This window comes from Phalacrocorax aristotelis, chromosome 8, assembly GCF_949628215.1.
Source record: "Phalacrocorax aristotelis chromosome 8, bGulAri2.1, whole genome shotgun sequence".
NCBI lineage: Eukaryota > Metazoa > Chordata > Aves > Suliformes > Phalacrocoracidae > Phalacrocorax > Phalacrocorax aristotelis.
In genome coordinates this window covers 45,410,920-45,422,628 of record NC_134283.1, presented here as the reverse complement: position 1 = coordinate 45,422,628, position 11,709 = coordinate 45,410,920, and the positions used below count along the sequence as shown (strand labels likewise).

Below are 11,709 nucleotides of genomic sequence, written 5' to 3'. Positions count from 1 at the left end.
ATTAAATTTATCATTTGTTCAAATGCTTGCTTAGAGTAGTATTTATATGGCTTGCTTCAACTGCTCGGGGAATTGGACTAAACCAGTATATTAAAAAAGCAAAGAAACAAACAAAACCAGTCAAACAAAACCGACTCCCCCCAAACCCCCTCCGCCTTCCCCTGCGCCGCCCAGCTGTTGTAGCTGGTAAATAAGTAACGTGGTCCCGGTTCTGATCTTGTTTGCGCTGGCTGCAGGCTGGCCCAGCTCCGCTGGCTGGAGGGCGGCCGATCGCCGTTTCACGGCGCCTTGTGCAGCTCACCGCGCTCTGCACCCTCTGCGCGCTCCCGCTCGCGCCCTGCCGCGCTAACGTAGACTCATTTTAGGATGGAGATGGGTAGATCAGAGCGAAAAAATAGCAGCAAAGCCGTACCCAGGCAGCGCCGCTGAGTTAAGTGGAGATCTGGGGGGCGAGTACTGCAGTGCCGTGCCTGAACGCCCGTGGCCGTGCAGCGAGTCGGTCCCTGCCCCAGCGCCCAGGCTCTCCCCTGCCCCACGCCGTTGATCTTCCACCAGGACACCTCCCCGCACGTGAAGCCGTCCACGTTCCGATGAGCAGATACCAAGTACTGTTTGATTTCCTTGCTTAGTTCTGCTGTTTTTAATCCCAAAGCTATACGTGCCTTACCTATTTGCATTCTTGCTACCACACGCATCCCCTTGCCATCCTCTAAAATTAGCTGCGGGAGAGCCAGGTCTGGGGTTGGCGCCATCTCCGCCCTGCTGGAGTTACGGCTCTTTGCTGGGGCAGAGATTTCCTCCTTGTTCTTAGCCCTAAATAGGTCTTCTGGAGCAAGTAGGGAAAGCTCAGCTGCCAGGTATTTCTCCCAGATAAAGGGCTGGCCTTGCTCAATTCACACTCCCTCGGTTTGGAGAACTAATTTCAATTTACTTTGCTCTCTTACCCCAGACCCCCTTTTTGAGGCCAGGTTATAAACCCATCTGTCCAAACAGTAACCTAATAAGCTACAGGATATTCCAGAATGTGAAACTGATTTCTTTCATGTGTTAATTGTAAGCAAAACAGCGGTTTGACTCACTGGGCTCTCTCATTTCTTAGATGAGCACTGGCATCAGTCACGCAGTTCCTTTGGTTTTTGCATCGAGCATCTGTGAAATTTTTTCCTAATGGAATGGTTTTTTAAAAATGAAATATTTAATTTGTGTATACAGATCCCTTTTAATATAATCAAGCCCTCTATTCAGGAAAGCAGATCTGATGAAACATCCTATTTCAGTGAGGGCAATTTAGGCTAGACATCAGGAAAACCTAGCTAATGATTAAAATAGTGAGGCACTGCTGCAGGTTGCCAGGAGAGCTTAAGGAAACTCCATCATGGGAAGTCTTTAAGAATAAGTTTGGCAGCTATTATCAAGTATGATTTAGCTATAATTGATCTTGACTCGGAGCAAGGGAATGGACTGGATGATTTCTTCTTTTCTTGTTTTGCACAATTTCCAAGAAATTCTGAAAAAAAAGAGAAAAGTTTAGACGGTTCAGTATTACCAAATGTTCCTTCCCCTCTTTTTTAAGGGAATTTTTTACTAAATTTCAACTGAACGTGCAAATAGTTGAGCACACTCTGTAATTTATGTCACATGCTAAGGTCTAGACCTCTTGAGGATGTAGCTCCACCTCCCTAAACGCTTAAATATTTTTTCCTTCTCCTCCTGTTCCTTAGTAGGTTTGTTGCATCGCTAACAGCTCCTGTGAGTTGCCATTTCTCCACTGATGCCAAAACCTAGGCGATCGTACTGAAAGGAGCAGAGCTGCAGCCACCTTGCAGAGCAAGGCTGAGCCAAGCCTTTTATTTCCACAAATAAGAATTAGAACAGAAAGCGTTTTAAGCAAATATTATTCAACTGAGCTTAAAGGAAGAGCTGAGCATTCAGAAAATGACTCATTGTGCAGGCGAAGATCATGCACTACCTTGAAATGTTGTCTTGAGGGCTGTTTTATTAAATACATGAGTGAACTAACAGCAAAACTGATGCAGAATGCTGATGGTATCTTTGACCTTTAAAACCTTGATGAAATTTGTAATTTGCTCATTTTCTAATTTAACAAAGCAACCATATTAGTCATCCTTTACATTTGCTTCTCCAAACTCAACGAATACACGTGTGTGCAACTTTGTATGTTCAGAATCAGTATTTCAGCCTTGTCTATTAAAATGCATGAAGATGCATCCAAAAGAAGATGTTATAAGAAGTACAGATTGCTTCCTGTTTCTCTTGCTGCAGTGATGGACAGCAGAGAGAGAGCAAACTGAAAATAACTGCTTTTCACACCTACAATTCATACGCACAGGCATTCTGACTAGTCAGAATAGCCAGATAACCCCAAATCAGAACAAATATTGCGTGCTTTCTCTTAAACACATTTATCGTTCCTTTCAGACATTTTCTTTTGGCCCGTTCAAGTTTAAATATTACTGTTCAGAAGCAAAATAGTTTTACCCTGACAGCGGGGACGACCGCTTACAGCCTCCATCACAAGTTCCGTCAATGGCCCGACGCTGCCCAAACACCGTCTCTTGCAGAAACAGGACTCCGGGTTGTCCAAGACACCGGGCAGCTCTTCTGGAGAGTCGCCCGCTGGCACAGCATTGCCATTAGCAGCGTCTCCTCTCTGACGGCAGGGCTGGTGGCGACGGACGGATTCCAGGTGTGAGGAACAGAAGCTGTACGTGGTGAAAAGCCGAAGCTGGCGTCGGTGTACGTGTGGGAGTGGGAGAATTTTGGGCGTGATTTGCTTAAAGGGGGTTGCGTGGCTGTGGAAAAGGGGTTTGCTCTTGGTGAGCGTTTGGCGGGCCGGGAGGTGGCCTTTTGGTGGCACAGGGTGGTTCTGCTCGGTGAAGGCTTTGCGAGCCCGAGACACTAACCAGTGAAGCCTGCAATACTAATAACAGATACACACCAGTTAATATTTCCTGATAGAGGTGGGCCAAAGCTTGAGTTACTTTCCAAATCCCCGTGACTTTGCAGGTTGGAATTAAAATAGAATATTTATGCAAACCACACAACTGATTTTGGCTTTAGGATGTAAAAAACTTGCCTGATGAGCTTTTGCCAAATCAAACCACTCTGGGTTTTATTTTGCAGCAGCTTTTCCAGGCGAGGATACTTTTCAGAAAATGAAATCCATTGACCTAGGCCAGGCCAAGAAATGAGGGAAGAGTTATAAAGGTTATAACCATGTAACTTTAAAAACATTTAAGTCCACCCCTCTATAAGCTCACTGAATCGAGGGTAGCTCGCTCTTTGATGCTTGTGAACTTGTAGCCAAGATCACGTGAGAGCAGCAAAGCTCATTTCCCAGCCCAGAGCTAGCTCCGTCCTCGGACTCTGCAAAACACCTGAAGCGTTAGTAATATTTAACGTGCAAAACCCTTTGCTCACATGCTTTAGTGAATGGCTACGTCCAGTAAGTAATTGCCGCCCCCAGTTAGCCTCAGGGAGCAGGAGGACCAGTGCCAAATATGCTTGGCACTTACGAGACCAGACTTTCAAAAATGCTCAGTCCCCACGAAGTCCTGTGGTTGTCCAGCTGCATTCAACCCCATTTGCTCCTCTCACTTCACAGCCCAGGTTAAGCAGGGGGAATCTATGTAGGGAAGGACCTGAGCTGATGAGGAAGCAACTCTCTCCATTTCTAATTCAGACCTTTCATACAGTACTTCTGCCCAAATCAGCTGGAGCTAAGCACTTAAGCGCTCCGCCCTCCCAGCTTCAGAGCCTTTGCGGGTCCAGCCTTTGAGAAAGCTAAAGAATCACCATCTTCCATTATTTCAGCCTCATTATTTGTGCACGAGTGACTCTTCACCACCTGCTCCACGAAGATCTGCACCCTTGCACAGGCGGTGGAGGCACGCGGGCAGCTGAGGTTTGGGGGCATCAGGAACGTTGCCCGCTCCCTCCTCTCTATGGCTTACTCGCTATAAACATCTCTTAAGGACACCAGAAAGATACGGCTGTTTCTTCTGAAGGTCTGTTTGCCTTCAGCCTGGGAATACAAGTAGAGGAGGTCTGCGGTTGGGTCACTAAGGTAGCATTCTGATTCTGGCCGTGGGAAAGCATGGAGGTTATTGGTGTATGAAACTCTGCAGCTGTGCATTAAAGGCTTTTCAGAATTTAGCTTCAGCTACTCCTTATCTTTCCAGCTGCAGAAAACTTAAACATGTTAAACTTTTCTCCCATTACTTGCTCTTAGACTCCACCCCAAAATTTGTCTCCCTTTCCCCGCTTCTCAAGATAAAAGGCTCCCAAGGAAAAGAGCAAGGAACGACCTAGAAGCTGACGACGTGTCAGTGGCTCGCCTCTCGTGAGATGGATGTGCTAGGACTTTGGCATCACAGAATAGCTAAAGGCACTCAGATATGGTGAAAGAAATGATGAAACCAGATGTAAGGTTGATTGAAACAGCTTCTACTGATTCATACTTTTAATGTGTTTCTCGGTCCCGGTATTTCACTGCTGTATATTTCCCCCCTGGAATGCTCTGTGTGTATGACATCTCAGCTAGCAGCTGTGGAAATGATTGTGTGATCACTAAAAACTGTAGCTTTAGGTGAGAAATGAGCAATAGGGACAAAGAAAGTATTAATGTGCAGTTTTCTCTCCTCATGTACATCTCATTAGCGCTGAGGGAAGGAATGACTCCCTGCAGGATCATGGAATAATTTAGGTTGGGAGGGACCTCCAGAGGTCCCTCGTCCATCCTCCTGCTCCAGTGAGACCACCTTGCTCAGGGGCTTGGTCAAAGTCCTTCCTTACCTGCAGTGTCTGGGCCACTGGCCGCCCTTCGAGACGTCCATGGCTGCTCCTTGCAGACTGAAGACACACCTGCAAAACGGAAACTAATCACCAAGCTGTTTGAAAATAGTTGCCATCCCCTGCAACTGTAAATATATCTCCTGAACGACTTAATTTTCTCTGTGCCAGAGGTATCTGCCAATTTCTGCCACGCTCAGTAAACGCGCATCTTTCTGCCCATAACCCCCACGTTAAGGCTTAGCAAAAGGCCTGCTCGCCTTGCCCGCTCCACGCAGACGTGGCCACGGCTCCCCGGCGGGGTGCTTGCAGGGGACCGGAGGGGAGCCTTGGAAAAGTGCTGAGCTATTTCTTCCCCACCTACTGGGCACTGAACTCCACAGCTAGGCAGCATCCCGCTGAAATTCCCTCCTATACGGCGCTTAGCTTGGCTGAAAGCTTCGTGAGCCTGAGCGAGGTTTGGGTTTGTGATCATATCCAAAACTGGATACGTTTTGCCAGGGTTTTGCTATGAAAATTGCTCACAGCTCCATTGACTGGCTGTGCTGCCTCTGCAGCATCAATTCTATCCCTGGCTGACACCTTTGATTTTGGAAGTTGTCTCCATTTTCCAGAGAAAAGTATGTACATCAGCTATTTTTGGATAGCGTATATTTAATCTCCTGCAAGAAATGGAGCAATTCACTTGTTCCTTATTTCCAGAGCCATTACATTTCTCTCAGTGACAGCTCCAAGGAACAGAAATCTTTACCTTATTTAATGTCTCCATTTGGGTGATCGAAAGACACCTAACCAAAGACCCGCTTCTGCACCACCATGAGGGAAATAGCAGGCAGCACCGTCCAGGTAAAACAGCTTCTCTCTCATCTTGGGTAAAGGGAATGTAGAAAAGGAGCTGGTTTTTGGATGGTTCTTGTGCCTGCTTGGAAGCCAAATTAAAACGCTGCTGACTGTTCATCATTTTCTCTGGTCATTCTTTTACTTTATGCTTAGTTGAGGATAAACTGCACCATATAAAGTGTACTTAGACTCTTTGCTCAAGTGAAAAATGAGTTGTTATCTCTGTCAGTACTGAAGTGTGCAGGGAGGAATCCGGGACAGTCACAGGGGCTGCCAGCGGAAATAACCCATGGAAGATTTGACTGTGTTTAATTGAAAACACATAAAGCAAAGGCATATACTGTGAGTTCCTTGTGATGGAAAAGTGACTGAAAGCAAGCAGCGACTTCAGAGGGGCTGAAGAACACAGCCTGGGGGGCTGTCAGGCCTGTCCACAGACTCGCTCCGTACATGTGCCCTAGGGAGAGCGGGGCTGCTTGCAAATTATAAAGTGATTGATATTGCTAATAGTTCGAGGGGCCTCTTTCTCAAATCAGAAAAGGCAAACCTTGCTGCAGCCTTCCAAGTGCGGCCGCGTGCCGTTCAACAGCGACCATCCTGAAGCCCTGACGTGTTTGCAAGTTTGCTTAAAAAAATAATAATAAAACCATCCAACCAACCAAACAAAAAAAAGTAAGCCAGTGCAGCAGTGGCTGTCCTTGAAATGCAGGCTGGGCTCTGAGCGTGTCGTTGGTTGTGCAGCATGTGCAGAGGCCGCTGCTCGCTGCGGGAACAGCCCTTTCCTGTGGCGCTGCAGGAAGGATATCCTCACCAGCGGCGCCGCAGGGCTCGCTTAAACGCCGTGTCGTGCTTGTGGGTTGAGGCTAAGTGCAGGGAACTCCAGATGAGATTAACGCTGCTTAGGTGAAAGCAGCAGCTTCAAAGATCTGGAGTTGGGTCCAAGGTAAATAACAAGTTGAAACAAGGTAAAGAACATAGGGTCGTGCCACCGGAGCAGTGTAAAAATACCGGCTCTGTTACACGCTGGGTACTGATGAAGTAGCTCTAATGAGGAGACAGACGGCTGAGGCACGGGCTAATGCTGTTGGTCTGGTACAAATTAAACCATTTGTTCATATTTAGTACAGGTTCACACATGTGCAGAAAAGGCTGCACTGTTTAGTCAGCAGTTTTTGGTTGGTTGGTTGATTTTTTTTTGGTTCGTGCCAGCTATTTTAAAAACTGATTGAAAAGCCACAAGATGTTTGCAGAAGCTCTTGCATTAGTTGTTACGGACGCAGGCTCGCCCGTGGCTCGCTGGCTTTGCTCCCGCAAAGCGATGCTCGTGGCTGCAGGACACCTCAAGGTCTCTCCAAGCTGGTGGCTCCGTGAAGGTGCACAGGGTCGGCAGGGCAGGGGTGGCCCCTGCCGCTATCAACACACCCTCGGCGAGTCTTTCTCTGGTACCAGTCCCTTGCTAAATACCAAAAAGCACAGCTTTGTCTTTAACTCCTACCTGACAGCCAGTTAAAGGACCTTTTCAGACCCGTTTCTGTCTTCTGCCTTCCCAGGCACATGCCTGGGATCACGCGTGCGGCCCGCAAGCTCCCCGTGGGCTTGCTTGCTTTGGCTTTGCTCCCTCTTCTACTGCCCTTCTCACCTCACAGAGCACTGAAAAACGCTAATTAATAGGCCTTGTGTAGTATCTGGGATTTACAAATGATAACAAGGATCCCCTGTAATTCAGAGATTAGCAAGATAAAATATTGAGTTGCTAAGGAAGGCTTGTCCTCAAACGCAGGTGCAGGGAGAGGCTGCCCAACAGCAGGACAGTTATTGTCTGAGAGTTTTGATAGCAATTTTCTTTGTTTTTTTTCTTTTGCTGGAATCGTCGGCTATGGGGTGGGAAAACACACCAAGGAGCGTTTTATCATCCCTTAGAAAGTGACACTGTCTATTTGAAACCGTACTCTGATGAGGACTCACAGGAGAGAACACCACCGCTGTTTGGGGAGCGAAACGAGGAGTTGTTGAATAACCTCTCAATTTCTAAACCCAGCTACAATTGGCAGGTGAGAGTGGAAAGCGTTGACAAAATAGATTTCTCTTTCTGATACCTTTCTGTCTGATCTAAAGTGGTGCTAGGGAAGGTCAGCACGCTTCTGTTGCTTCAAAACCTGGATGTGTTGGGACAAACGTGAACCCTGGGGGGATGTGTGGGAGCAAACTCACTGGGCGCGGTTTGTAGCCTGGGCAGCGAGCCCACTGGATGGACCCGGAGAAGAAGAAATAGAAAAACCACAGTTTTATATTCTCACAGAGAAAGGGGAGTAGGTTTCTTTTTTCTCTGACTCCTTTTTTTTCTCTCTCTGCATCTCACATACACACACACACAGAGGGACATGTTTTTCCAGATTTTTAATTTGCTCCAAATCCATCTGATTGAACAGAAGCAGCAAAAATAAAGCAAACTGCCACTTCTCCGTCTGGTATTTAACAGCCCTTTGGTGTGACAGGCACCTAACGCCTGTGCCGTAACGTTAGCACAGCTGTTATTAGAAACAGCTACCAGTGGGAAATCGTGAGCTGTGTATTCTCTATGGTTACCCACAACACAGGAGCTGGAGGATGAAACGCTTCAGGCCAGAGGAACAATTCATCACCTCAGACTCAGAGGAAACACACGTCAGGTTTTTGGTTTTTTTTAAAACCAACACAAATATTCACGCCGAACTGTTCACCTGCCTTTGCCCTTTCGGTTGCAGCCCTCCCCGCTCCCCTCGTGTCGGCCGCGCAGCAGTCTGCCCCTCTCCTACTTCAGCCTTCCCTCCGTGCGGCTTTCCCAAAGCTCCTGCCCCTCCTGCCGCAGCGAGCCAGGGCGGTCGGTTCCCCAAGGCAGCGCCCCTCTCTCCCACTGACCACTTTGGATCCCGATGGCGATGGGTTGCCACATGACACATGATGGATTGCTTCGTGACACCTGAAGTCTGCACCCAACGAGACGGCTTTTCCCCTTAGGGATTCGCGCTTCGTAACGCAGGGACGCGGCTTTTGTTTTGCTCACGTTAGCAGAGCAAATTACAGCGTTACGGGAAATCAGCGTGATTATTCAGTTGGTGATGAAATCGCACGTGCATTTAACCAAACATCATATCAGGCTGCTACTCCGCTCCCGCAATAAGCGTGTCGCACCGCTGTGAAGGGAGGTGACTAATCGTTTTAAAAGGTGCTGCAGAGAGCAGCTCCAGCTAACCTTCCTCGGCCACTCAGTGTTTCATCTTGCTAATCTCTGAATTACAGGGGATCCTTGTTATCATTCGTAAATCCCGGATACTACACGAGGCCTATTAGTTAGCGTTTTTCAGTGCTCTGTGAGGTGAGAAGTTGAATGCTTTGATCATAACAATTTCGTAAACTGTACTTCTGAAGTTGTTCGCCTCTCACGTTCTGAATATCTTTAATGTTAGGTCAGGAGGATTGCCAGGCACAGAGATAGCATGTAAGATTGATGCTCATATATCAATGCTTGTCTACAGTGGTTGGATACCGTTCTCTGGGATTTCTGTCACTAAAAAGTAGCGCAAGGCATAAAAATTGTTTTTTAGAATCACAGAATCATTAAGGTTGGAAAAGACCTCTGGGATCATCAAGTCCAACCCCCAACCCAACACCCCCAGGCCTCCTGAACCATGCCCTGAAGCGCCACATCTACACGTTGTTTGAACACATCTCTTGCCAGGAGATGATTCTGAAATTTCAGAGGAGCAAGGGTTTAATGGTCTGAGTTTTGTAATTTCCTCTCCCCTAAAAAACCACAACTTATATCAACAATCCATGTCAAAACTAGGCAAGCATCATACGCTGCTTTACAAATACTTGCAAAAAACCCAGAATGCCTAGAATTGAGGACCTGACCTTCCCCCGTGGTAGAAAAGGAGAGTAAATTCTGGCTAATTTTAGTTACGTGGCTTTTACTGTTGCTTCACTACAGTGGTACCAAAGTGGTGGTGTTGAGGTTGGAACAGATCCCTGCTCAAAGAATAAATTAGATGATATACACCCATAATTGTTGCTTTGTTGAAAAGCCGTGGAAGGGTTTACACAGTCAGCCTGATCTTTAAGTGAAGGATTTTGGCCTAGTAATACATGTAAGTAAGTAGGAGAAAAAGCTGCCTCTTAAATAGGGATAATCTACACAGAAAGCAAGAAATCTGACTTCTGTTTGGCTCCGGTCTCAGAGACAATGATTTCTAAAACACAAATTAATGTACTAGTCTAGACCTCACCACAGTGCAGGAGTGAAATCCCTTCTTATAAAAATGCTAAAGGGCAGGCTTTTAGCAAGAATTGCCTGGATTATTCTGGTCTGGCCTCCATGCAGGGCTGCAGGATGACAATAATGAGGCTGTTCATTCCCATTCACTGCCCGGGCACAAAAGGTGTTTGTCCAAGGAAACAAAACGGAGCAGTTGCTGCGGCCGCCGCCGCTGTTCTGTCCTGAGGGAACGGCTGGAATTTACACGGAAAGGTCAACCAAATAACATAAACATCTTCCAGTCTCTAATTTTACCTGATTAAAAAGGATCAGATGCTACTTAGTGATAGTAATTGGGCATATCGTCTCAAATGAGTCCAACGGAAACCATTAAAATCTAAGTGCTTTAGTAACAGAATGGGAAACTGTTGAGTTTTCTTACAAAATAAAGCAGCTCCTCAGAATTTGTGCTACATTTGTCGGGAGTAAGAACTGTTCGCGAATCCCCGACGACTTTGCTGGCCGCCTTCGCGCGTGGCTTCCTCAAGAGTCTGAACCGGCGCTTCTGGGCAAAGCTCTCAATACGAGGAGTTCTTGCGGCTGGTTTCCACCGTGGCCCGGCTTTGCTTTTGCCCGCCAGATTAGAAACGGCAGTCTCAAGCTCATTGTCCCGAAGTTCCCAGCCCGTTACCTGGCAAAGGATATTCCGTAATGTCCATCTTCCTCTGAAGTTGCCCCGGCGTCCAAGGGAAGAGCAGCTGATGTCTAATCTCCCCATCTCTTATCAGATCCTCCCCCAACTTGCAGTGCTTTCCCATACCTGTTTTATTAGCAAATACATTTTCCTTATCTTTGAAAACTGTATTAGCAAGTTACTGCTTCGTCATTTTTGACATTGTGCAATTATTGCTTTATAGGAAAAGTTGTTCTGTTCGTCCAGACTGTGCTCAGTATCCTCAAATATACGTTTTATTCTCAAATAAAAGCTTAGCTCTGTTCCCATGTAGCATAGCACAAGCCGTGCAATTACAGGGCTTCCATGACAAAGCCTTCCTCAAAGTGCTTTCCTGAGGTGATCCTTGCATACCTATTAATCTTTAGTCATTACAAATGCCTTTTTTGAGGGTAAAAGCAAACCACAAGGCAGCTGTCTGTGCGTTGTTAAACATAAATGGCCACTCTCGTGCGGGGGTGTGCACTGGAGCAGCTGGAAAAAACACCTCGTTCATTCCTTTAGGAGAGAAAGGTTTGATTAAGCCACTTGTTATCAATTTTTCCATTTATACAAGGCAAGAAACCATAACAGTAAATGCATGTGGAATGATATGCAGCTGCATGGCTTGCTTTTGTTCAAAAAGTATCATAAAAATTGCCGAGCAAGGGAAAGGTGTACTCTGTGCAAGGGAAATTGTACTCGGTGGGTACCGAGCTGTCACTTCTCCCCCAGCGTTTTGCATCAGGCAGTTTATGGACCACGTTCACCTCCGTGTCAGCAGGTCCCTGCCTGAGACGTAGGTCTGTGCCGCTTCCCCAGCCCAGAGAGCAGCAACTCCGGAATGGCAGGGGAGCAGCGGCACCAGCCGCCTCCGGACTTTGCCTGTTGCTGTAGGTGGGAGCTCACGAGGACGTGGGATTACGCCGTGAAGAGCACACAGATGTTCAGAGGAGGAAAAGAACTTTCTTCTGAGAACCCTGTCGATGAACACCAAATGGCAAAGAGTGTTCGCAAAGCCCTCGAGCGTGCTCAGCGGCGGCCAAATGGTTTAAAATCATGGTCGTCGCAGTCCCCCGTGGAAAACGTGCGAGCTGCAGGAGGGCTAGCT

The 11,709-nt window shown here is 47.1% G+C and overlaps 1 long non-coding RNA gene across 2 annotated transcripts; it reads left to right on the top strand.

Moving 5' to 3' along the window:
- The first annotated feature begins 222 nt into the window (after positions 1-222).
- On the top strand, positions 223-5,767 carry LOC142061644 (uncharacterized). Of its 2 annotated transcripts, none has more exons than XR_012662181.1 (2): positions 223-2,757; positions 3,835-5,767. It is a non-coding gene; the product is annotated as an uncharacterized LOC142061644 (long non-coding RNA). The 2 variants fall into 2 exon arrangements; XR_012662182.1 differs by having other exon boundaries at positions 3,704-5,767.
- Positions 5,768-11,709: the final 5,942 nt, after the last annotated feature.